A 23,425-nucleotide genomic window follows, 5' to 3' on the forward strand; every position below is an offset into this window, starting at 1 on the left:
TCTGTCCCATCCCTGCAGTTCACCCCTCCTCCAGCAGGAGTCATGGCAGAGCTGGGAGAGGTGCCGGTGTGCCACGGGGGCATGGAATGGGCAGCAGGGCTTGTCCAGGGTGGGGTGTGTCAGAGAGGGGGCACATAGGTGTTATAAGGGAGAGAGGGCAGGGTGCTGCTCTGGCTGATGTCGCTGTGTAGGGGACGGACAGACAGGCCGGGGCAGTGAGGGAGGAGGAGAAAGGAAGGAAAGTTGAGTGAGAGAGTGCAAAGGGGAGGGAGTGAAGATGTTAGATAAAAGTGGGGGCGTGCGAATGGCAAGGAAGTGGGGGGGCTGCAGCCCATCCCCACCCCGGGGCTTCCTGGGCATGTCGGACCTCACTCTAATCCCCCCAAATACCCCGTGCTTGTTAGCCCAGCCCATCTGGGGACTCATTATCTGAGCCAGACTTTAATTAGAGCTTGTTTACCTGTAGGCTAGGGCCCCCGGGGGGGGGGGCGTTGAGGGAGACTGGGAAAACAACCCCATGCCCCATACGGCTCACAGCTCTCAGCGGGAGCAGGGCAGTCAAGCGGTGAGGGGGCAGGGCTGGATCCAGGATTCCTGGGTTCTAGCAGAACCCTCTCCAAGCATCCCCCAACAGTACAGCCCCCCTCCTTGGACTCCCCCAACAGCACAGCTCCCTCATCCCCATAGCCTGCCCCAATCCTGCCCCCGCCCTGTGTGCTCTGCAGTCCACACTGTGACAGAACAAAGAGGCCCATAAATGCCAAATAAATTCACAATTGATTCCCCCTGCATCCTCCAGCATGTCCTGCTGCCAACGCTGATCACACCAGTGCCTGAGTCAGCAGCGAGCCAGCTCCCTGCATTGGGCCCAGACTCTGCTCCACTAGCTGCAAACAGTGACTCAGAAGGGTTCACTGGCAACACCTGGCTACAACGGATTGCCTGGCTCTGCTCCGATCCAGGGCTCCATTTGTCTTGAGCATAATTTATCCCCAAGATGCTCTTGCGGTTCTAGATCCTAGCCTCTATGATGGCTCTAAAGCCTTGTTCCTGCTGAGGTTGCAGTCTGACCTCTGATTGTTCTGGAGCCATGTTCTTATTGTGGTTCAAGATCCTTGCCTCCATGGTGGTTCCAGATTCACAAGATGGTGTGCTAGACCCAGGTTTAAGTGGTTCTTGATGATATATTTAGTGGTTCCATAATCCTTGACCACATAGTGGTTCTAGATCAATGTATGTTGTTCTACATAACCACATCTATCATGGTTCTAGACTTAGTCATACGATGTTATAGACTGATGTTCTTAAAGCTGTTTTAGTTAATGGCTGCTGATGTTGTTCCTATGGTGGTTCTACATCCAGTTTAGTATGGTCATTCAGACCTAGACTCCAGCGACTGTTTTAGATCCTGGCTCCAATAGTAGTTACACAGCCATATGATGGTTCTCGATAATGGCCACTGTCAGGGCTAGACCTATACTCAGATCTTGACTCCTGTTGCTGTTCTAGACCTATAGCAGATCTACACACCTAAAGTGGTTCCAGACTCAGATTCCTAGGGTAGTTCTAGACCTAAGTTGTTATTGTGGTTCTTGACTGGAGCTGGCCTAATAGTTTTAGATACCTTCTGCTCTGGGCTCTAGGCCTGAGCTGTTCTCGTGGTCCTAGGTCTGGATTGCTCTCACGGTTCACACCTGATGGCGCTGATCAGGGGACTAGTGCTGTGTAAAGCAGCTGGAGGTCTGCGCGGGTTAGAAGGTCCTGCTCCAGTTCCCAAGCCAATCAGGCTGGATCTGCAGACAGTGTACATTGGGAGAGCTCTGTTCATTCCAATGGACCAAGCCTGATTTACACTCATTGGAGATCTGGCCTAACTGACGACAGTAATGGGGACTGACTACGGCCTTTGACTGAGCATGAAATTCGTCAGTGTGCAGAGGGCTAGTAACCAGGTTATGCAGCATCTAAGGCCATAGGGCCGCAGGAGTCCTGACTCCCAACCCCCCACCCTCTGTAGCCCATCAGTGTCCCCAGAGGAGCTGCACTGCTGTGATAAGCAGCAACCAGACAACCAGGGCCAGCTGAGAACATTAGCCATGCAGCTGGCGGCCCACTGCCCTTGGACCTTCTCAGTCAGGCTGCTGGCAAATCCCAATGCTGGGATGGGGGCTCCATGCTGCTGCTTCTGGGGTGCGGCACGACCCCAGGCCCTGTGCCATCTGCCCCAGCTCTGTCTCTGATCCTAAAGCTACATCTGCTTCAGGGCAGCTGGGAAACACCCCCCCACACTCCCCACACACAGCCTGCCAGTAAGGAGGAGGGGAAGATGAGCAGTGAGGTGCGGAGTTAATAGGGGGCAGGAGTGAGAGTGTGTGAGGGGTGGAGCTGAGTGCGAGGGGCTGTCAGTGACAGGGCTGGGGTATCAATGTGTGGAAGGGGCGTGAACGAGGGGTGAGCAGACTGGGGCTGTGTGAGTAAGCATTAGAGGGTGTGAAGGGCTGGAGGCAGCGGGATGCTGGGAGCGGGACTCTGCGTTTCAACAAGGACAAGTGCAGAGTCCTGCACTTAGGATGGAAGAATCCCATGCACTGCTACAGACTAGCGACTGAGTGGCTAGGCAGCAGTTCTGCAGAAAAGGACCTAGGAGTTACAGTGGACGAGAAGCTGGATATGAGTCAACAGTGTGCCCTGGTTGCCAAGAAGGCTGATGGCATTTTGGGCTGTATTAGTAGGAGCATTGCCAGCAGATCGAGGGATGTGATCATTCCCCTCTATTCGGCCCTGGTGAGGCCTCATCTGGAGTACTGTGTCCAGTTTTCGGCCCCACACTACAAGAAGGATGTGGAAAAATTGGAAAGAATCCAGCAGAGGGCAACAAAAATGATTAGGGGGCTGGAGCACATGACTTATGAGGAGAGGCTGAGGGAACTGGGATTATTAAGTCTGCAGAAGAGAAGAATGAGCAGGGATTTGATAGCTGCTTTTCAACTACCTGAAAGGGGGTTCCAAAGAGGATGGATCTAAACTGTTCTCAGTGGTACCAGGTGACAGAACAAGGAGTAATGGTCTCAAGTTGCAGTGGGGGAGGTTTAGGTTGGATATTAGGAAAAACTTTTTCACTAGGAGGGTGGTGAAGCACTGGAATGGGTTACCTAGGGAGGTGGTGGAATCTCTTTCCTTAGAGGTTTTTAAGGCCCAGCTTCACAAAGCCCTGGCTGGGATGATTTAGTTGGGGATTGGTCCTGCTGTGAGCAGGGGGTTGGACTAGATGACCTCCTGAGGTCCCTTCCAACCCTGATATTCTATGATTCTATGACACGTCAGCTGGCTCCCCAGCCTGGGGCACAATGTTGAGGAGGGTACAGCTGGCCAGCACCCAGGAACCCTGCATCATATCAGTTTCCTGTCTCTTTTTCCCCTGATGCTGCCACCACCATGCCCTGGGACCCTTTGGGGAAAAAGGCCTGAGAAACGGGAGCCTTGTGGCAACTCGGGCTAGAACCGCTAGAGCAGCTGCAGCTTAGAACAACTCAGGCCTAGAAACATGACGTAAGTCTAACCTAAAATCACCATGGCAAGTCACAGAGAGAGCAATGGGGTTCGCCCGGCGCTGCAGGTAAGGCACCTCTCCGAGAGGCAGTACTAGGTTGGCACAAGAATTCTCCCACTGACCTAGCACTGCGGGGTTTGGCCAGCAGAGCTCCATCTCTCGGGGGGCGGGGATTATTCACAGCCCTGAGACGTAGCTGTGCCCAGGTGCGTTTCCAATGTAGACCGGCTCTTAGGCCTTGAACAATGGCAGTCACTTTGGCCTGCAAGCACTAGAGTGACTCAGGCCTAGAACCAGCACAAGCAAAGTCCTGTGCAGCCAGTGGACTGGGAGAGCGGAGAGCTGATTTCACAGGCAGGCAGAAGAACTGGGAGCTGGAGTGGAGATTCTCAGCACTTCAATCTAGTTCTGGCTCGGCGATGTCTCGCGAGGGACAGAGCCATAGGGCAGCCGCAGGGTGTGCTGGTCCAGCTTACACAAGGCACCACTTTGCTGGAGTGCTTCCCTGTGCCAAACCTCAATGGCAGCAGGACAACCGAACATGCCACGAGGCCAAGTGGCCTCATGGGGCGGAGGGTGGAGCAATTCAGATTTTATCAGACCCCCCTGTTGATCCTAGGATTTAAAGATCAAAATCAGGAACTGACAACTCTTAATGGATTGAGCTGTGAAGCAGAAGGCTTAGAGGGGCTGCAGTTTACGAATGTGGAGGAGTGGGGACTAGTGGTTAGAGCAGGGGGGTCTGGGAGCCGGGACTCCTGGGTTCCATAGCTGGGAAAAGAATCCAGGAGTCCTGAAGGCTTAAATGTATATTAAATGGTGCATAGTCCATTTTGCACAGGGGTGAACTGTACCCTGTTTTTTGGACAGGATCTGTGGGGTGGAATTGGAAGGAGTGGTGTGTGTGTGTCTGTGAGTGTGTGTGTGTGCGCGTATACATGGGCCTGCCTTGCCGTGGAATCCAAACCGAATTGCAAAACCAGAATTTACAAACCCTCCCGGGCAGGCCCCCTTCCTGGAGAGAGCTCATTTCCAGATGCTATTAAAAGCTGGAGGTAAACACAGCATTTGTATTAGTGCCACAGAACGGAGGCTCCTGGGGCTGCCGAGCAAACACCACGGGGGCTGGATTCTGCGCTTGTGGACGCTGGTGTAAATTCAGGGCAACAGCACTGCCATCAGCAGCATTGCTCCTGATTTACACCATCGGAGACAAGGGAAAATCAGGCCCCGAAGTATGACTCCTCCTTCACACTGTAGTGAGAGGAGAATTGAGTGACTCCTGATTTACACCAGGGTGGGATGAGGATCAGTCCTGTCTGTGGGAGGCCAGTGATCACAACCCATCCTCCCCAAACTATTCATTCCCCTTCAAAGGGGTGAATCACGCTGTGTGTTTTCTGAAGATGGCAGGGCTGTTTCCCTGCAAAGGTGTTACAAAGACATTCTCACCGCAGGGCTGGGGCTGGCCAAGGGCTTCCCAGACCAGTCCACTCCCTCACATGCTGCACAAAAGTGTCACAGCTACATCCTCCGACAGTGCAAACTGCTGGTGAGTTCAATGGAACTGATTCCACTGGGGATCTGGCCCCAGAGGCTCCACCAGAGCTCTGGCTGATTCCCACCAGCGGGGGATCAATGCTCCCATGCTAACCACGGCACTGATGCTTCGTGCCAGACAAGTGGGGGCTGCGGAGATTATCTGGGTAATTTTTTCCCCCTGAAGTAAATTATTAATGGGCGGGATGTTTGCTCATTTGTTTAGCATAAAGCGACATCTTCCCCCCTTTGATTTTAAATTTTATTTTATTATGGCATAAATTTCAATATTTAATCTCCCCTTCATGAATATTACAAGATCCTAAATATTTCCTAACCGATTGCTAAAGTGCCTTTTATGAAATCGGTCCCGCCGGAGCTGTAAAAAAGATGCGAGCGTTTAAAATTCCTTACGACTAGGATGGGGATAGGTTGGGAGCTGGGGGGTTATTTATTAGCAGGGCAGAGTAACCCAGCCTGCTCTCCACTTCACCTGATGCTCTGCGTGTTACAATAGCACCAACAGAGGTCGGGGCCCCGTTGTGCCAGGTGCTGCTCAGACCTCAGCTGAGATCAGGGCTCCATTCTGCCAGGTGCTGAACAGACAGAGTCCCAGCCCTAAAGAACTAAGGGTGATGAGCTGCCAAAATCTTAACAACCGGTTCCCTATAAAAAGTTCTGATTTAAGGGGGGGAGTGGAGGAGAGGCCGGGGGAGCCTCAGCCTCCCCAGCTGGGAATCCTGGGAGCAACAGGATGGTCTGGCCCGCGGACCGGAGTTCTTTGCCCACCCCCTGGCCCTTTAACAACCGGTTCTCCAAGGAAGTCTAATTTTACCATCTGGTCCTTGGGAACTGATGGGAACCGGCTCCAGCTCACCACTGGTGGGAGGGGAAACAAAGGGTAAGTCTCCCCTTCAGCAGCCCCAGCTCCAGCAGTGTGGACACCGATGGGAGGGGTTTTCTGGTCCCTGAACTAAATCCACCTCTCTGAGAGGCAGTAGCACAGCGACCTAGCGCTGAGGACACCGGGGGTTAGGCTGTAGGGGGATTGTTCACACCACTGAGAGGTGAGCTCCCCTTGCAGGTCAGCCCAAGGTACAGCGAGAGGAAAGGACCTGCACATGGTCACTTGCCAGTGGCAGAGCTAAGAACTAAACTCTGGTGTCCCGAGTCTCTGACTGCCACCCTAGTTACTAGTTCGCACTGCCACTCACACCCATGCACACAGGTATGGAATACACACTGACACTTGCATGTCAATACATGCATACTTGTGCACACACTGCCAGCTCTACTCACGTGTGCTAATTTGCATGGGCATGTGTGCTTGCGCTCACATGCCATGTGCACATACACTCATGCACACCTTTACTCACATGCCCAGCAGAGCACACGTGCAAGTGAACATATACATACACACCTCTCAAAGGGTGCATGAACTCATATATGCTCACATGCACACACGCATTCACACACATATACATGTGAGCACATACAAAATGTGTGTCTACTGCACATACATCTTCAGGAGCACACACACTCACACAAAGTGTGCACGTCCCCCACATACTCACATGGGAACACTCACAAGTGTGCAGGCACACACACATGCTCACAGCCCCATATTCCTCCTCCCAGGCCCGTGGGCACACTCATACAGATAACTCAGTCACAGTGAATTTGATGGGAGCATGACACATCCACACATGCTCTCTCCACACACACACACACCCCGCTACACACTCCTCCATTCAACCACATACACACGCCTCCCCTCCCCCAAACACACTCCTCCACAAGCCAAACAACCAAACCCTCCCATGTCTCTGGCTCCAAAGAGGGAAGAAACTTGCCCCTCACACCCCCTCTCTCCTCACCCTCGAGGAAGGAGAAGTCCTGGTGGCTAGTGACTCAAAGAAGACCACCTGGGCCAGCAGCCCTGGGGTGTCACTCAGCAGGAAGGTGACCAGACAGCAAGTGTGAAAAATCGGGACGGGGGTGGGGGGTAATAGGAGCCTATATAAGAAAAAGACCCAAAAATTGGGACTGTCCCTATTAAATCGGGACATCTGGTCACCCTACTCAGCAGAGTTAAATGCAAAGCCCTGAACTCCATCACCCCCCTGCCCCCATCCAACCATCCAGCTGGCAAGCAGAGAGCATAACAGCTAATGGAAGGGGGAGCTGACCCGGGCAGGCTCCAGCCACAGCCCCATCAATTTGGCCAGTGAAGCTCTCCCGCTTTTGTTTGTTTAGTTAAGGAAATGGCTCCTAAGTGCAGGGCTTGCAGTTTGCAGCCCATGAATCATCCTGCCAGCCTGCCCAGTGAAATCCCGCCTGTCTGCCCTGACAAATCAATACCCTACTGGGCAGGAACGGGGCTGCAGAGCCCTGACTGGCCTAGCCTCCGGGCCTCCCCATAAGCCCTCATGCCAAGCTTTGCCTAGTGGGCAACATGGGAGACCGGCTGGGGGGTCTCTCACCAGCTGGGCCTGGATGGGTGGGGATGATGCTGAGACTGGCTTGGCCCAAGGTGGGGGGAGGGGTGGCGACACTAGATTGTCTATCGGGCATAGAATCTGTCCCCAACTCCCCTTGCTTTGCTCTGGGTGAGCTGCAATAACAGCCCCTGGGCTCCTTCTCAGACCCTCCCATCGATTCAGGCAGGGTTCAGACACGCTGGCCTAGAATGGCAACACTGCAGGGTTCCCCACTCAGGGGGGCAGCCAAAGACAGCAGCAACTTGCCTAAGGGGACACAGCCAGTGGGAGAAAAATGGAAACCAGGAGTCCTGCTCTACCTGCACCCACCTCCCAGAGCTGGGGATGGAACCCAGGTGTCCTGACTCCTGGCCCTCTCTGCTCTAACCCACTGGACCCTGCTCCCCTCCCAGAGCTGGGGATGGAACCAAGTGTCCTGACTCCTGGCCCTCTCTGCTCTAACCCACTGGACCCTGCTCCCCTCCCAGAGCTGGGGATGGAACCCAGGTGTCCTGACTCCTGGCCCTCTCTGCTCTAACCCACTGGACCCCGCTCCCCTCCCAGAGCTGGGTTAGAACCCAGGTGTCCTGACTCCCCCTTCTGACCACAGCGGCTCTCTTCCATCACGCCCCTGCACAAACGCGCAGCGCGCACGTGAGAGCAGGCAGGGAAGACGGATCAGCAGCTGTTTTGAATCCGCTATTCCCAGTTCATTATGGGGAGCCATCCCTCCCCTCAATGGACATTTGAAAGCATTGAGCGTCCATTATGTACACACGAGGCGCCATTCATCACTCATGCTCGTTGCCTTGATCCCAGCTCTGTGACAGCCCCGTGCCAGCCGTCCAGCCCCAACTCCCGGAACACACAGACAGGCTCATTCATTACAGTCCAGAGCTGCTGGAGGCAGGAACCTGGGCTAGTCAGAGCAACACCTGGCTGAGCTGAACTTAGCCCTCAAGTCTTGCAGTGGAGGGGCAGAAGTACGCTGTGGATTGGGCTGAGGGGGCAATGCTAAGACCCGCTGGTCCCTGAAAGGGTCACTGAGGCTGGCTCGGTGCAGTGGGAAGTGACTTCCAGAATGAGCAACGCTGGAAGGATTTCCCACCGGAATTCTAACTTGCAATTTGCTGTTTAACCACCAGACCCCACTCCTTTCCCAGAGCTGGGGCTAGAACCCAGGAGTCCTGGCTCCCAACCTCCAACCCACTCCCATGGTTGGGGATAGAACCTACGGGTACATCTACACAGCAGTTCGACACCTGTGGCTGGCCTGGATCAGCTGACTCGGACTTGTGGGGCCGCGGGGCTGTGAAATAGCTGTGTTGATGTTTGGGACCCTGCTTTAACCACTAGACCCCACTCCCCTCCTGTAGCAGGGCACAGAATCTAGGAGGTCTGACTCACCATCAGACCCTCAGAGCAGTTTGAAACTCACCCATCCCACTCTCCCCCTACCCCGACCTGAAGAGAGAAAATCCCACCCATGACTAGTGCAAAGACAGTGTGGGGGAAGAGAGGCAGGCGTGGCTGGCTCATGCTGTGCTCTGGCTATTCCCTGTTTCCCAAGACCGGTGGCAGATGAGGAGCATGTAGGACTCTGAACATAGTGATGGGGCTGGGCTGAGCTTCTCTGGCCTGTCACTTGCAGCAGGACAAAGCATAAAGGCAGCGCAGTCCAACATTTAGGGCACTGGGCTGGGATCCAGGACTCCGGGGTTCTGTTCCTGCCTCTCCTGCATGACCTCAGACAAGGCTCTTTCCCTTGTTGCAACTGATTCCCCCTACGCTTTATCTAGTTAGATGGTGAGTGAGCTCTTCAGGCCAGGACTGTCTCTCATCTGTCTGTGCAGTGCCCAGCCCAGCAGGGCCCCATCTCAGTCAGAGTCTGTGCAGAACCAGTGCAGTAAGGACCTGATCTCAGCTGGGGTCTGTGCAGCACCCAGCAAAATCAGGCCCTGATCTCGATCGAGGTCTGTGCAGCGCCCAGCAAAATCAGGCCCTGATCTTGGTTGGGGGTCTGTGCAGCGTCCAGCACAAGGGGGCCCTGATCTCAGTCGGGGTCTGTGCAGTGCCTGGCACAGGGGGGCCCTGATCTCAGTCAAGGTCTGCGCAGCACCTAGCACAATGGGGCTCTGATCTCAGTCGGGGCTCTGATCTCTGTCAGGGTCTCTGCAGCACCAAGGCGCAAGGGGGCCCTGATCTCGGTCGGCGTCTGTGCAGGACCTGGCACAATGGGGTCCCTGATCTCGGTTGGGGTCTTTGCAGCGTCCAGCACAAGGGGGCCCTGATCTCAGTCGAGGTCTGTGCAGCACCTGGTACAAGGGGGCTCTGATCTCAGTTAGGGTCTGTGCAGCACCTAGCACAGCACCTGGCACAATGGGGCTCTGATCTCAGTCGGGGCTCTGATCTCTGTCGGGGTTTCTGCAGCACTATGGTGCAAGGGGGCCCTGATCTCGGTCGGTGACTGTGCAGCACCTGGCACAAGGGGACCCTTATCTCATGTGCTGCTGCAATAATAATATCAGACACTGCTTCTTTCTGACTGGGTGTAGTTCTTGTCTTTTTTACACTGGCATAAATGGCAACACAAAAGACGGGATGAGAAAATTAAGCTGGGGCAGAAATAAGTCTGTCTTTCACCCCTGCCTTTGCACAACAGTGGGGTGACCCCAGAATGGATCCCAAACATCCCTGTTCTTGGGATCCCGACATCCAAGCAACGTAATCTATGACAGCACAGAGGCCCCAGTAATGATACTTATCCTGAGCTCTTCTACAGCCCTTTCCATCATAGACCTCAAAGCAAATAAATATCCTTAGCCCCATTCTACAGTTGGAGAAACCAAGGCACAGAGCGGTGACGTGACATGGCTCAGGTCACCCAGCAGGCCAGTGGCAGCTCCAAGAATAGAACCCAGGTGTCCGGAGTCCCATTCCAGTGCTCCAATTCAATCAGCTGCACTGCCTCCTAACCAAAATGATTAACTTAAAAGTGACTAAATGAATTACATGCCTCCCCACCACACTGTGGGGATCAGCGCTAGGAGGAGCATTTAAAAAGTAAAATGCCCCCCTGGATTACTGAGTGAAGCAGCACCAGTGACAGGATACATATATGCTCTTGCAGTGACGCAGAGAGTGTGGGCAGGCCTGGGTTTACAATGGTGCAAGTGGCGCCATGGAGCCGGGCCCATGGTCTGAAGGAGCCCCAGCCTGCTCCACTTGCACTGCACCTAGAGACCCTGCTGGCTCCCCTCGCTCACCATTTGCTCCTCTTGGCCTGCCGACCAACTGGCCAAGGGCTCTTCTCTGCCCCCTGGTCCCACCCCCCTGCTTCTCCCTGCCCCCTGGCCAGACCCCAGTGCACCTCCTGTCTCCCCGGAGCTGAGCCGCCTGGGACTGGTGCAGAAGCCTGGCCAGTCTCAGCCAGGTGGGGAGGGATGTTGTGGGAGGGCTTGACTGGGCCCTGGAGTGATTCTCAGCCCTAGGACCAGCCCTGGCTGTACTGCTGGCTCAGCCCGGCAGACACAGTCATCTACAGCAGTGCTGGAGAGTGCGGCCAGGAGGCAGGGCGTGGGGGAGTGGGTCTCTGGAGGTCTGGGGTGGTGCTGGGCTGTGAGGGGGGCGGGAAGATCTGTGTGTTGGGGCACAAAGGAGTGGGGGTTCTGTGTGGGGTGCTGGGCAGTTGTGGTGGGGCTGTGGGCAGTGGGGTGCTGGGCAGGGATGGTGTGCAGGGAGCTGTGCATTTGTGGCAGGGTCTACGGGGGGCACTGGGCGTAGTGGGTCCGGGGGGCCACAGACCAGAGGGAGTTGGGGGGGTGTTGGGCAGGGGGGCTGCGTGGTGTGGCCTGGGCCTGCCCCCGAGGGGAAGGGGCATGCTGGCAGCACAGGGCTGGGCGAGCCAGTGTGTAAATAATAAATAGTGCCCTCGCACTGGGCTGGGCCATGCCCAATTGCCCCGGCTGGCCCCTGGCTCTGGGGACCGACTCTCCCGCGCCATGCACCATTGCCTCCATGGGGGCCCACAAATATGTTTGGAGCCGGACCCACAAAAGGTTAATCTGGCCCTGACTGTGGGGGGTTGCATGAAAGAGGCAGGCCACAAGCAATCTCGACTCCCCCTCCCCGGGTAGCTAAAGGATTAGCTCCCAAGGTTCCTGTGTTGTTTATTAATCAGGCTCCACAAAAGTTGAGCCCTGTTGCTGTCCATGCTAATCCAAGCCGAATGATTTTCAAATCCATTGTGAAACCAATAATGGCGTAAGCGGGTTTACTGCTGATTGAGAGATAGGGCTCCCGCGCCACCAGAGTGAGAGGGATCAAGGGAAGCTCCAGTTATGAAAAAAGGGGAAAAGCTGCTGCCTAAATAAATATTTAAACCCCGGGATAATCCCATAAAACTCGGCAAACACTCCCCCATCCCTGCAGCTCTGCCCCTCCAGGCTGGCGGGATTGGCAGAGGCTTGCTACACTAAGTGGATGGTTGCCCATTACATGGATTCTGAGTTGACAGCTGCTATGGTTTTAATCATGATGTTTGACATTTTCCCAAATTCCCCCTTGCCCCCCAGCGGCCAGAATTACATGAGAACCTCAGTGATTAATAAATAAATACTCAGTAATGTTAATCAGGTCTTTTCTCTATCGACAATCACAGACCTGGTTTAAGCCAATACCAAGCACCCTTCTTCTGGGCTACATGGAAGGAGCAATTAAACTCTTTTTATGTAGTGATAGCTGGAAGCCACTGCCCAAGGCCAAATGGCAAAGTCTGAGCAAGAACTAACACAAGGAGAATTAGGCCTGGTCTACACTTAAAAGTTAGCTCAACATAGCTACAACACTTAGGGGTGTGAAAAATTCACACTCCAGAGCACTGTAGTTAAGCTAACTTAACTCCCAGTTTAGACGTGGCTAAGTGATGGAAGAATTCTTCTGTCATTCTAGCTACCACAGCTTGTGGAGGTGGATTACAACCTTGACGGGAAAACCCGCTCCATCTCTTTTGGAAGCGTCTATACTACGGCACTTCAGCAGCATAGCTGCAGTGCCATAGCTGTGCTGTTGTAGCGGCATAAGGTAGACATGGTCTCAGACTGGTTACAGGGGCTAGGGGATTGTTCGGCAAGGTGTGTGTGTGGCAGAGAGGCAGAGAGCAGGAGAAGCAATTGGGAGTGTGGCTCTGAGAGGGAGCAGAGGGACGGAGCTCCTTGGGCACTGAGCTGGTCAGAAATTTTCCAGTGGAAAAAAACATTTTGTGGGAAAGACAGATCTTCTGAGGGAACACACAGGTTTAAAAACTTGCCTGGTTTCTGGCCAGCTCACCCACCTGGCTCCTCGGCAGCCTGCCGGAAGGACTGCCTTGGGGGCATGATCCCTGGGCTTCCATGGGTACTGGCTCCAGGACAGCCTGCCATGCCTGGGGTGCCAGCTCTGCAGACAGTCCCTCAGGGCAGCCAGCCACTCTAGTGGGACTTCCCTGGAGCTGGGACCCTGGAAGCTCTTGCCAACAGCTGGCTGAAACAGTTTCACAGCTGCTATTCAGTGGTGGACAGCCGTGAAACTGACAAGAATCAGCTCAGGAGCTGCCAGGGCTCCAGGGCACACACTTCATTTAGGAAACCCCATGTTTCGATGTTTCCAAAATGAAATACTGTGGGATTTTAATTCAAGTTTTTGGCTTTTGGGGGTGAAATTTTTTCCAAAACTCAAAAATTATTATAGAACAGAAATTCAGTTTCCCAGCCCATTCTGCACAGAGCAAAGAAACTGCCTGCTGACGTTTGTTACCACTGTGTCCAGGGAAAGAGGACTCTGTGCACATTATTTTTAAATAAACAGGATTGTACAGAAGAATGTACCTAACTCACATCATTGATTTCTCCTCCTAATGGAAACAGCCCAGCGAGTCCCTGGACATTGGCAAACCGCTCAGCCAAAGGGGTGGCAGTAACAATTGCAGCAATGCCCAGGAGCTCCAGTTGTGGACCAGGACCCCCAGGTGCCACACAGACTAAGAACCAAAAAGAGTCAGGTTCTAACTCTGCTGGTTCTAGAGAAAGCCCTGAAGAGGATGTGACCTTCCCAGGGTTCAGAATTCAGGATTAGAATGACATTTATTACTGTTTAGAAACTCATGATTTTTTAAGCCAATCTTATGCTTTTTGGAGGTCTGCCTCATGGATTTTGATTGGGGAGCAGCAGTGGTACCATTGGAATCTGGGCCAGGGTCTTGGCAGGTATAAATGATTGGAGTTAATTTACACCAGATTAGGATCTAACCCAGTGTATTTTGGTTGAGAGGTGTGTGTATGTGTGGCGGTGCAGTACAGATTGTAAACTCTTGGCATCAGAGAACATTTAATGGCTAGATTTGTACAGCACCCGGAACAATGAGGTCCCAATTGCCATTGGCATATGTCTGTTTCATTTATAATTTAAATTAAATTACAGGGCATGCAGGGGCTGCAACCAACGTTAGCCCCCTGTTGTGCCAGGTGCTGCACTAACTCCAGCCACAACCAGCCCCCCATTGTGCTAGGCGCTGCACAGACCCCACAGAGATCAGGGCCCCCACTGTGCCACAAAGACCCCAGCAGAGATTGTGAGCTCCGCTGTGTCAGGTGCTGCACAGAGTGAGAAACAGCCCAGGCCCTGATGCACTTCCAATCTAAATAGACAAAGGCGGCAGAAAGGAAACAGAAGCAATGAGCAGGAATAGGGTGTAGCCAGGAACCAGGAGTAGAATCGAAGCGTCCTGTTCCCCAGCCCAGTGGCCAGGCCTCTAGACCAGTCAGCTCTGTCCCCTGGGATCAACTGTTGCTTTGTAAGGAGAGTGGCACTGGCTTAACAGTGTGATGGGAGGAGACTTTACACAGGCCCTAAAATGGAGAGGGGGGTGCTTAAAAAACCCATCCAGTAGCAGCCTTGAATTAATCTGTCACTAAGCGCGCAGGCAGCGGCCCCGGTGCGTCCGTGATTTAGATGAATAATTGAAACGCTCCGATACATTTATTATCCCTTTAGTGCAAAAGTGGCAGAGAGAGACGAGTGGTAATTGAAAAATAGAACACAAATCTCTTGGTGAAAGCGCTGTTTCTTATCACAGAGTAAACATGTCAGGCCTAATAAACAAGAGAGACACTGGTGGGGAGGAGGTGTTTGTTGATTTAATTCCTGATTTAAAGCCCCTGACTCTATTTCTTCCCCACACAAAAGACAAAAAGGGCTTTTCTTCCACTTCCCCCAGCCCCTTTACTGACCCAGGACAAAAGCAGTTTATAGCTGGACTGTCGAGGGGGAGAGCTCTGGACTCCTCCACACTGAACTGCCTGCTAGCAATGTCCAACAGGGCCTGAGGCAGGCCTGGCACAGGGTAGGCCCTTCGGTGCCAGCCAGATAGGCTGTGGTCTGGGAGCTCAAGTGGGGTAGTTTGCTGCTCAGGGGGAAGCTTAGAGTGTGGGGGGTGACTTGGGAGGGAAAGGGATCTCTGTGCTCCAGGGATTAAGATGCGAGGGGTTAGCACAGGGGGTCACTGCTGGCCCTACAGAACCAGTGCTGCACTGTGGAATGCTATGCTGCAGAGAGCAGGGCAGTGGAAAGTGCTTTCCCCTTTGAGCTCAACGCCCTGATTTGGTGCTAGGGCACGCTGTGCTGCAGGGAGCAGGGCCAGTGGGGCCCAGTAGGCGGTGCTCTCCCTTTTGACCCCAGTGCCCCAGCTAGGAAGCTTCTATGCAGTATCACAATGGAAATGTGAAATAATAACAATGCCGCCTTTCCTTTTTCTCTGCAAAGCCTGAGGAACTCCTCCTCACAAGAAGCCATCCTTTAGCATGCCTTGAAGAAAGGATTGGGCTTTATTTACATGCGGGTAGAAGAGATTTCATAGAGTTCAAGGCTAGATGGACCTATTAGATTATTTAGTCTGACCCCTTGTATAACACAAGACAGAGAATGTCACCCAGTTACTCCTTGACTCAGCCCAGAGACTCCAGTTAAACCAAAACATTTCAGCCCTCAGGAGACTAACTAGTTGTGAGCCCGAGGCAGGAAACAGGGGAGACCGAGGAGCCACCAATGCCCAAGCCCCTGCACTGGCAGGGAATTGCTGAGGTGAGCCATGCCCAGGGGATCCCCACAGGTGACCCGCATCCATGCTGCAGAGACAGGTGAAAACCCCCAATGTCCCTGCCAATCTGACCTGGGTGAAATTCCTGACCTCAGATCTGATGATCAGCTGGATCCTGATCATCTCCGCAAAACTCACCAGCCAAGCAGCTAGAGAGACCAGCTCAGAACTTGGCCCACCCTGCCTGGTGTCCCATATCCAGCTGTTGCTGATTCCTGATGCTTCAGAGGAAGGTGGAAAAAACAAACCAAGCCAACCCAGAAGACAACTGGCTGACTGTGCTTCAGGGGGGAAATTCCCTCCTGGAGGCTTGTGGGCAACCAGCTAAAGCCCTGAAGCATGAGATGAGATTAGAGTCGTTATCTAAATGCAGAGCTGCAGTAAGGTTTTTAGAATGCAAATCAGCTCTCATGCTTCAGGGCTTCTCTAATAGAGGATCAGGAAGATCCTTCTGCCCCATGGGCAGTTTCTCCTGTCAGTGCCACTGGACAGCTTGTACTGAATGGATCTTTAGAACAACTGACCTTTTCCTCCTAAGAAACAAAATGGGTGTGACTCAGCTCTAAACAGGGGTATGGGAAACGAAGTAATTTGAACTCTGTCCCTCCCATAGCTGATTCTCTGGGATCATCTGCAGGGGGAGGACGCCATGGCTGTCCAATGTTCCTCTGAAGCTGAGAGCTTGTCCCTCTCAGCTTCAGAGGAATGGAAGAATGGAAGGACTTCTCTTGCAGAAAGATGGATGAGTCTCTCTCCCAAAGCCCCATGGGGGAAACAATGGAGCAGGAATTCTCGATTATCAGTTTAAAAGACACCTAATGAAAGATGCTCTATAAGGAGCTATAGGCGAGAGGGCAGCTTGTCGTAGTGGACAGGACAATGGGCTAAGAGTCAGGTTCAATTCCTGACACTGCTGGGTGACTTTAGACAAATCAAGTCCCCTCCCCGTGCCTCAGTTTCCCCATCTGTAAAGTGGGATAAGGATCCTTTGTAAAGTGCTTCAAGCTCTGTGGATGAAAAGTGCTATCAAAGAGGCAGTGGTCTGAGAGCTGTAGAGAAGGGATGGTCCCCACCAGAGAGCTCAGGAATCACAATGTATGATCACTTGCCCAGCATGTCAGGGGGAGCTAGGGGATCCAGCTAAGAGAGAAACTCCTGGAGGGGATCGGGAGAATCCAGTGTCTAGAGGGAACACCGCTGGACCCCTTTTTTGAAAAGGCCTTACTACGCTCACCAACCTTGGTACCAATAAACCCTAACCACAGACCCTTCTTCTGCTCTAAACCCTAAATCTGACTTCCCCAACCCCAACACTGAAATCTTCAAATCCAGACTGGCTGCCTTTCTGGACGGTGCTTTAGCCAAACACCAGATATTGAGTTCAATATGGGGGGAAGTGGGTGAAATTCTGGATGATCTAAGGGGCCCTTCTGGTCTTAAACTCTTATGAATTAGAGTTTTGACTTAGAAAAGGGAGAAGGAACCAGATACTCCATGAAACCCACTAGGGACTCGACCCTCTATTTGCTATTGATTTCACATAGAAGGTGCCTAGAAGGTGAGGGGAGGCAGGAAAAGATTAGATAGATAGATAGATAGATAGATAGATAGATAGATAGATAGATAGATAGATAGATAGATAGATAGATAGATTCCCAGTCCCACTGACAGAAGGAAAATAAAATGCACTTTAAAATCAGCCCTGAGAAAAGACCCTTCCCGGGCTCATGCATGAGCAAACACACACGCACATGCACACGCACACGCACACACATGCACACACACACACTGAAACAGAGAAATGGGCCTTGTTGGGAGGGTTAGAAAGCGACTTGGCAGACACGTGGGCTCAGCAACTCAGCAGCAGCGTGGGTAGTCTGTACAGCAGTGAGCTAGTTGGAGGGCAGGGTCAGGAGTGCAAGAGATGTTGTGCTGTGTACATATGTGCTTAATGTGCACCATTGTGTGTGATGTGTGTGGATGGAGGGTGTGTATATATGGTCATCTCCTCCCTAGCTAACCACTCGCTATGGGCAGCACCACCACACTACCTGGAGCTCAGGCCCAGAACCCAGGCATGCCTCCTGCAGCCGCATCCATCTGTCCCTCCAGGGAGGGGGCCGGTTATCAATGAGCCTCCCTGGGAGATGTGTGTGTCCAGATGTATGTTTTTGCGTGTACAGATGTGTCAGGGCTTGTGAATTTGTGTGTCTATGACCCTGTGTATCAGTGGGGATGTCTAGGTGTTGGGGGGTATCTTTGTGTATGTAGATGTTGTGGTGTGTGTGTGTGTTTGTCTGTGTGTATCAGGAAGAACAAGCAATGCAAACATCTGAGTCAAATTGATCTATATGGAGCCTGGGACAAAGAGTTAAAAGCGATTCTTTCTTGCTTGCTTGTCTGTCTGCTTTCTATGGCTGCAGCCTGCAGTGGGGGAGGCGAGGGGTGTGTGTGGATCAGGGACACAATGTGGTCCTATTGTTTGGTTTTCAACAGAAGCACTGGCCTGCATAAAATCTAGTCATTTGCTGGTTCCTGCCCCACGGCCTCTGCTTGCTCCTTTGTCACGTCACCTCCTTTCAGCTCCATGGCTTCTCCCCTAATGCCCAGCGAGCATGCACTGAGATGGGACCTAGCTTTGCTTACCCCTGCTCTGGATGGGTCTGATGCTGAACTCCATTCCGTGCTAGGGCTCCTGATGCTGCTGAGGCTGGACTGCAAAATCCCCTATTGAATTGCCATGCTGGATCGGCCCAGGGGGCATCTAGCCGGGGCTCCTGTCTCCAGCAGCAGGCAGCACTAGCTGCTACAGAGGCAGGGGCAGAAAATCCTGCAGTTATGGGGTAAAGTGTCCCCAGGGACTTTTCCCTGTGAAAGAAATGGAACAGACTCTCACTGGTGTAAACCAGTGTTGTTCCATTGACTCCAGTGGAGCAACACCAATTCTCACTACCTGGGGTTTCAGCCCTGGTGACTAATGGAGCAATGTTGATTTACACCACCCGTGGATCTGGCCCCACTGACTCCAATGGAGCTATGGCTGATTTACACCAGCTGTGGATCTGACCTAGTGACTCCAATGGAGATATAGCTGATTTACACCACCCGTGGATTTGGCCCCACTGACTCCAGTGGAGCTATGGCTGATTTACCCCAACTGTGGATCTGGCCCAGTGACTCCAATGGGGTGCTGCTGATTTACTAGCTAATCTTGGAGCATTTCCGCTACAGGGATTTTGCCCCAAATGCCGAGCGCGGTGTGTTCTGTCCCTAAATGTCCTTGTCAGGAAGAACAATCAAGTGCCTTCACTTGGATTTTATTTTCCACCCTTAAAAGTTGTTTTTGCAATCAAATTAAAGAGAGAGGCCGAGGCGGGGGGGAACATGGCCCTTCCTCTAATGCACTCACACGCCACTAAGTGCCATAAATCTGAGACTGGTGTTAAAATGCAGGACCTCAGAACTCTACTGTTTTACAAAAAATCCCCATAAATCTCCTGCAAGAGTGGACTAATGGACAGAACAACAGAATGACATGGGGAGAGGGCTCCAACAGAGCTCTGACAGCTCCTGTGTTCTCAGCACCGCAGAAAGGGGCCAGCTCCAGCTGTATTGTAATAGCAAAGATCAGAGCCCTCATCTTACCAGGTGCTGCACAGACCCCGTCCGAGATCAGGGCCCCATTATGCCAGGTGCTGCAGAGATCCCATCCGAGATCAGGGCCCCATTGTGCCAGGCGCTGCACAGACCCCGACTGAGATCAGGGCCCCATTGTGCCAGGCGCTGCACAGGCCCCAGCTGAGATCAAGGCCTCATTGTGCCAGGCGCTGCACAGACCCCAACTGAGATCAGGGCTCGATTGTGCCAGATGCTGCACAGACCCTGATCAAGGCCAAGGCCTAGGGTGACTAGATGTCCCGATTTTATAGGGACAGTCCCGATTTTTGGGTCTTTTTCTTATATAGGCTCCTAATACCTCCCACCCCCTGTCCCGATTTTTCACGTTTGCTGTCTGGTCACTCTATCAAGGCCCCGTTGCACAGACACGCATTGAGAGAGTCCCTGCCCCAAAGAACTAATCATCTGAATTGACAAATAGCCTTTTATCCCCTTTTTGCAGAGGGGGAAACTGAGGCACAATGAACACAGGGCCAGATTTTCAAGTGCCACATGCCCCCAATTGAAGCTGGATTTCCCACGGCTTGTAGCTCCTGTTTAGGCATCCAAATGAACACAACCAGATTCTTCCAAAGGCTTTGCCAACACGTGGCTGGGCAGGTGCCCAACTCCCAATGATTACAAGACTTAGTACCTAGGTGCTTCGGAAAATTGCACTTGGTTCCTGTCTGCATCTTAAGACAACTACCTACTTTTGTAAATCCTGCCCCTGGATGCCTAAGGGTACCACTGTCCAAAGCATCTAAATAACTTAGGGGCCTACATCCTATTTTCAAAAGAAACTTAAGTCCAGTTAACACCCAATGGTTCTTAATTGCACGAATTCAGCTCTGAAGCAGAACTTGGTGGAAAACAGTTTTCCTGTTCTCTGAATATTTTGAGAGTCTGAACATTTCCCCTGCCCCGAATTGGGATGAAAATCAAAATCTTGACCAATTTTCCTGCACCGTGAACAGTTTCAACAAATGGGCGTTTTTGGCCAAAAGCATTTATCAAAAATTCCCCATCAGCTCTACCTCTACATGCCTGAGTCAGCGGCCCCTAAGTCACTTAGACACTCAACATTTTTAGTCAAAGCACCTAAATCCCTCTGGATCTTTTTGAATGTCCCGGCCTGTATTTAACAGGCAGGCTGATTGCATAGCCAGCTGTTACTGCTCTCACACACCGATACACATGTGTCCCGATAGGGGAATTTACACGAGTTATATTTAGCTCTAGGTAGTGGCAGAAGTCCTTCCGAGTTGTCAGAAAGCCCATCTTGCTCATATAAATCTCACCATGCGTCTAAGTGAGCCCTGTCACTTCTCATTTACTGGGAGATCTACAGGCATCCTTTTGAAGAGATATAGAAATTGATTTGTTTTTTTGCTATTTTGCTGATTAGGGTTTAAAAATTCCCTCATACTGAATACTTTAGGCTATTGCTTAGTCAACGCAAGAGAGCAACAAACTGCAAGGCTGGCGAGTCTGAGGGGTGGGCCTGGAGCTCAGACCATCTGGGTTCTATTTCTAGCTGTACCACAGGCTCCTTGGACAAGTCACTTAAGGTCAAATTTTCAAAAATGACTAAGTCCCCTTTTCAAAAGTGGCTCAGGCATTGAGAACCAAATCCTCAAAAATATTTAGGTGCCTAACTCTCATTGATTGCCATGGGAGTTAGGTACCTTAATAGTCATTGAAAGTCAACACAAGTCATGTTTGAAAATGAGATATAGGTTCCTAAATCATGTAAGTGCTTTTGAAAATTTTACCCTTACGCTCAAATAAATTTGTTAGTATCTAAGGTGCCACAAGGACTCCTTGTTCTTTTTGCTGATACAGACTAACACGGCTACCACTCTGAAACCTGTCTACATTTAATGTCAGCGCTGAACTCCTTTAAGCATCACAAAAAACTTGTGTTCTGGTTCAAATCTGGAGTGATTCCAGACTGACACCTGCGTAAATGGGATTTGAATCCACTCCCGCTAAGTCTCCATTTCTATAAGGCCTTATTTTCAAATGAACTTGGAAAGCCTTTACAGTCTTTAAAGGGACTAATTCTATGCACGTTTTTCATCAGCATGACCACACCATTGAAACGCAGCCACCTCTGGGGTGAGGTGCAGCAATAGTATAAAAGCCACACAGCAAACAATACACATCATTTTAGGGTCAGAATTAAAGAGGAGAGCCAAGTACCACTGACATGCAGGGATGCAACTAGGAATTGAAATTAACACTTGTTTCATACCTGGAGCTACAGTGCTAAGGTACTATGATAGATAGATAGATAGATAGATAGATAGATAGGAATGTGTAGAGCGACAGAAAGATAAAGGTGTATGGGAACAGACAGATGCCTACCACCAGTGATCTGGGCTCGCATTACATGGCATGGGAACGCTCCCCCAGTGCACACGGACTCAGGTCTGCCACATTCAGGCTGCCGAGCTCCCATTTCCACTGATCTTGTGCTCTGCAAACCTTGCCGATCCAAAAGCCAGGTTCTTCCCCCCCATTGTGCTGCCATGGCAGGAGGCTGAGTGCTGTACCCACTGTCAGCAGTATTTGCGATGGGGGAAGTCACATGTTAATGGGGTGGCGGATAAATCCCACCCGGCACCGTTTATCATCGAGTGACAACTCCAGGCCTTTTAAAAGTAGAAATAAAATGGGATCTTTGAGGTCAGGGATAAATAAGGGAGCTGTTACAGCTGGCAATGAGGAGGCCCCGGAGCGGGCAGGGCTGGGCGGGGGTTGTTTGTTTTCCTGGGTCATTAATTTTCCCTTCATTTCATTCTCTGCTTCAGGCTCCTGGCACCACCACCTTGGGCTGTGACTTTGTGAAACAGCTGCTAAGCAGAGCTTGCTGGGTGACCTAGGCCGTGCTGGTGAGTGGAGTGGACTCAGCAGGGGTCGCTCTAAGCCTCGATGCCCCAGTGGTGTGGAGGGTGGGGAAAGGGCACTCCTCTCCTCATGGGCAGTGCCGATCCCAGCAGCCCAGCGTGGTGCTAGGGTGCAGTGTGCTGGAGGGAGTGGGGCTGGGGGCTCAGAAGCGAGTGCTGCCCGCAGGCCCCCCCATTCGGGATGCTGTGCTGCAGGAAAGGGGGTAGGGGGCTCAGAGAGAGCACTCGCGGAGCTAGTGTTAGCCCTGGAGTCACCTTAAAGTCTCCCACCTTAAATTCCCACCATCACATTCAGTTGGACACAACATTATTCTCTTCCTGTGCTAAGCTGTTGTGTAGTGTTGCTCTGTACTGTTAAGCAGCCCCTGTGTTCCCTCCCTAGAGGCAGCTGCATCTCAGTACTGGGTGAAGGATCCCTGTGAAAATCAAGTGAAGTGACAGGGCATGTAACATACTGGGCATGGAAGAGGGACAGACAGGCTCTGTGTGTGTGTGTGCATGCACATGTGCGTAACCGACCCCGGTCCCTTCCATGCGGACTCTGGCTGCTGTGCAGGCAGGCGTGAATGGCCAAGCCATCTCTGCCCAAGCAGAACCCCGTCCTCACTCATGTCCTGGCAGAGAAGGAGTCTGTGGGCACCATGTCAAACCCAAGTCTGACCGCGGACTAGAGAAACCTTGAGGGAGCCCTGGGTCTGGGCAGGTTGCAGAGAGAGAGAGAGTGTGTGTGTGTGTGTGACAATCTGCTAAGTGGGTCTTCCTTCTTTACGCCACTTTTATGTGATCATAGCAATGTAGGGCTGTAAGGGACCTGGAGAGGTCAGCTAGTCCGGCCCCCTATGCTGAGGCAGGGCCAATAAACCTCCACCGTCTCTGAATGGTGTTTGTCCAGCCTGTTCTTGAAATTCTCCAGTGACGGGGAATCCAACCTCCCCTGGAAGGCCATTCCAGAGCTGCACTACCCTTTGAGTCCAAAAGTTCTGCCTCACATCTGACCTAACTCTCCCTTGCTGTAGATCAAGCCCATTACGGATTGTCCAGACTTCAGTGGCTATGAATGGTGAAGTTCAGAATGGGAATCCATCCCTCCACCCACCCCATACACACCCTAGCTCAGGGCCCCCATTGTGCTGGGCGCTGCACAGACACTTAAGCG

General features: G+C 52.2%; 1 protein-coding gene across 4 annotated transcripts in view; it reads right to left on the minus strand.

The window, feature by feature from the left end:
* MACROD1 (mono-ADP ribosylhydrolase 1) overlaps window positions 1-23,425 on the minus strand; it is a 208,039-nt gene that overhangs the window by 24,093 nt on the left and 160,521 nt on the right. The gene's annotated exons all lie outside the window — the stretch shown is intronic.

Source organism: Gopherus evgoodei, chromosome 7 (genome assembly GCF_007399415.2).
Source record: "Gopherus evgoodei ecotype Sinaloan lineage chromosome 7, rGopEvg1_v1.p, whole genome shotgun sequence".
NCBI classification, from domain to species: domain Eukaryota; kingdom Metazoa; phylum Chordata; order Testudines; family Testudinidae; genus Gopherus; species Gopherus evgoodei.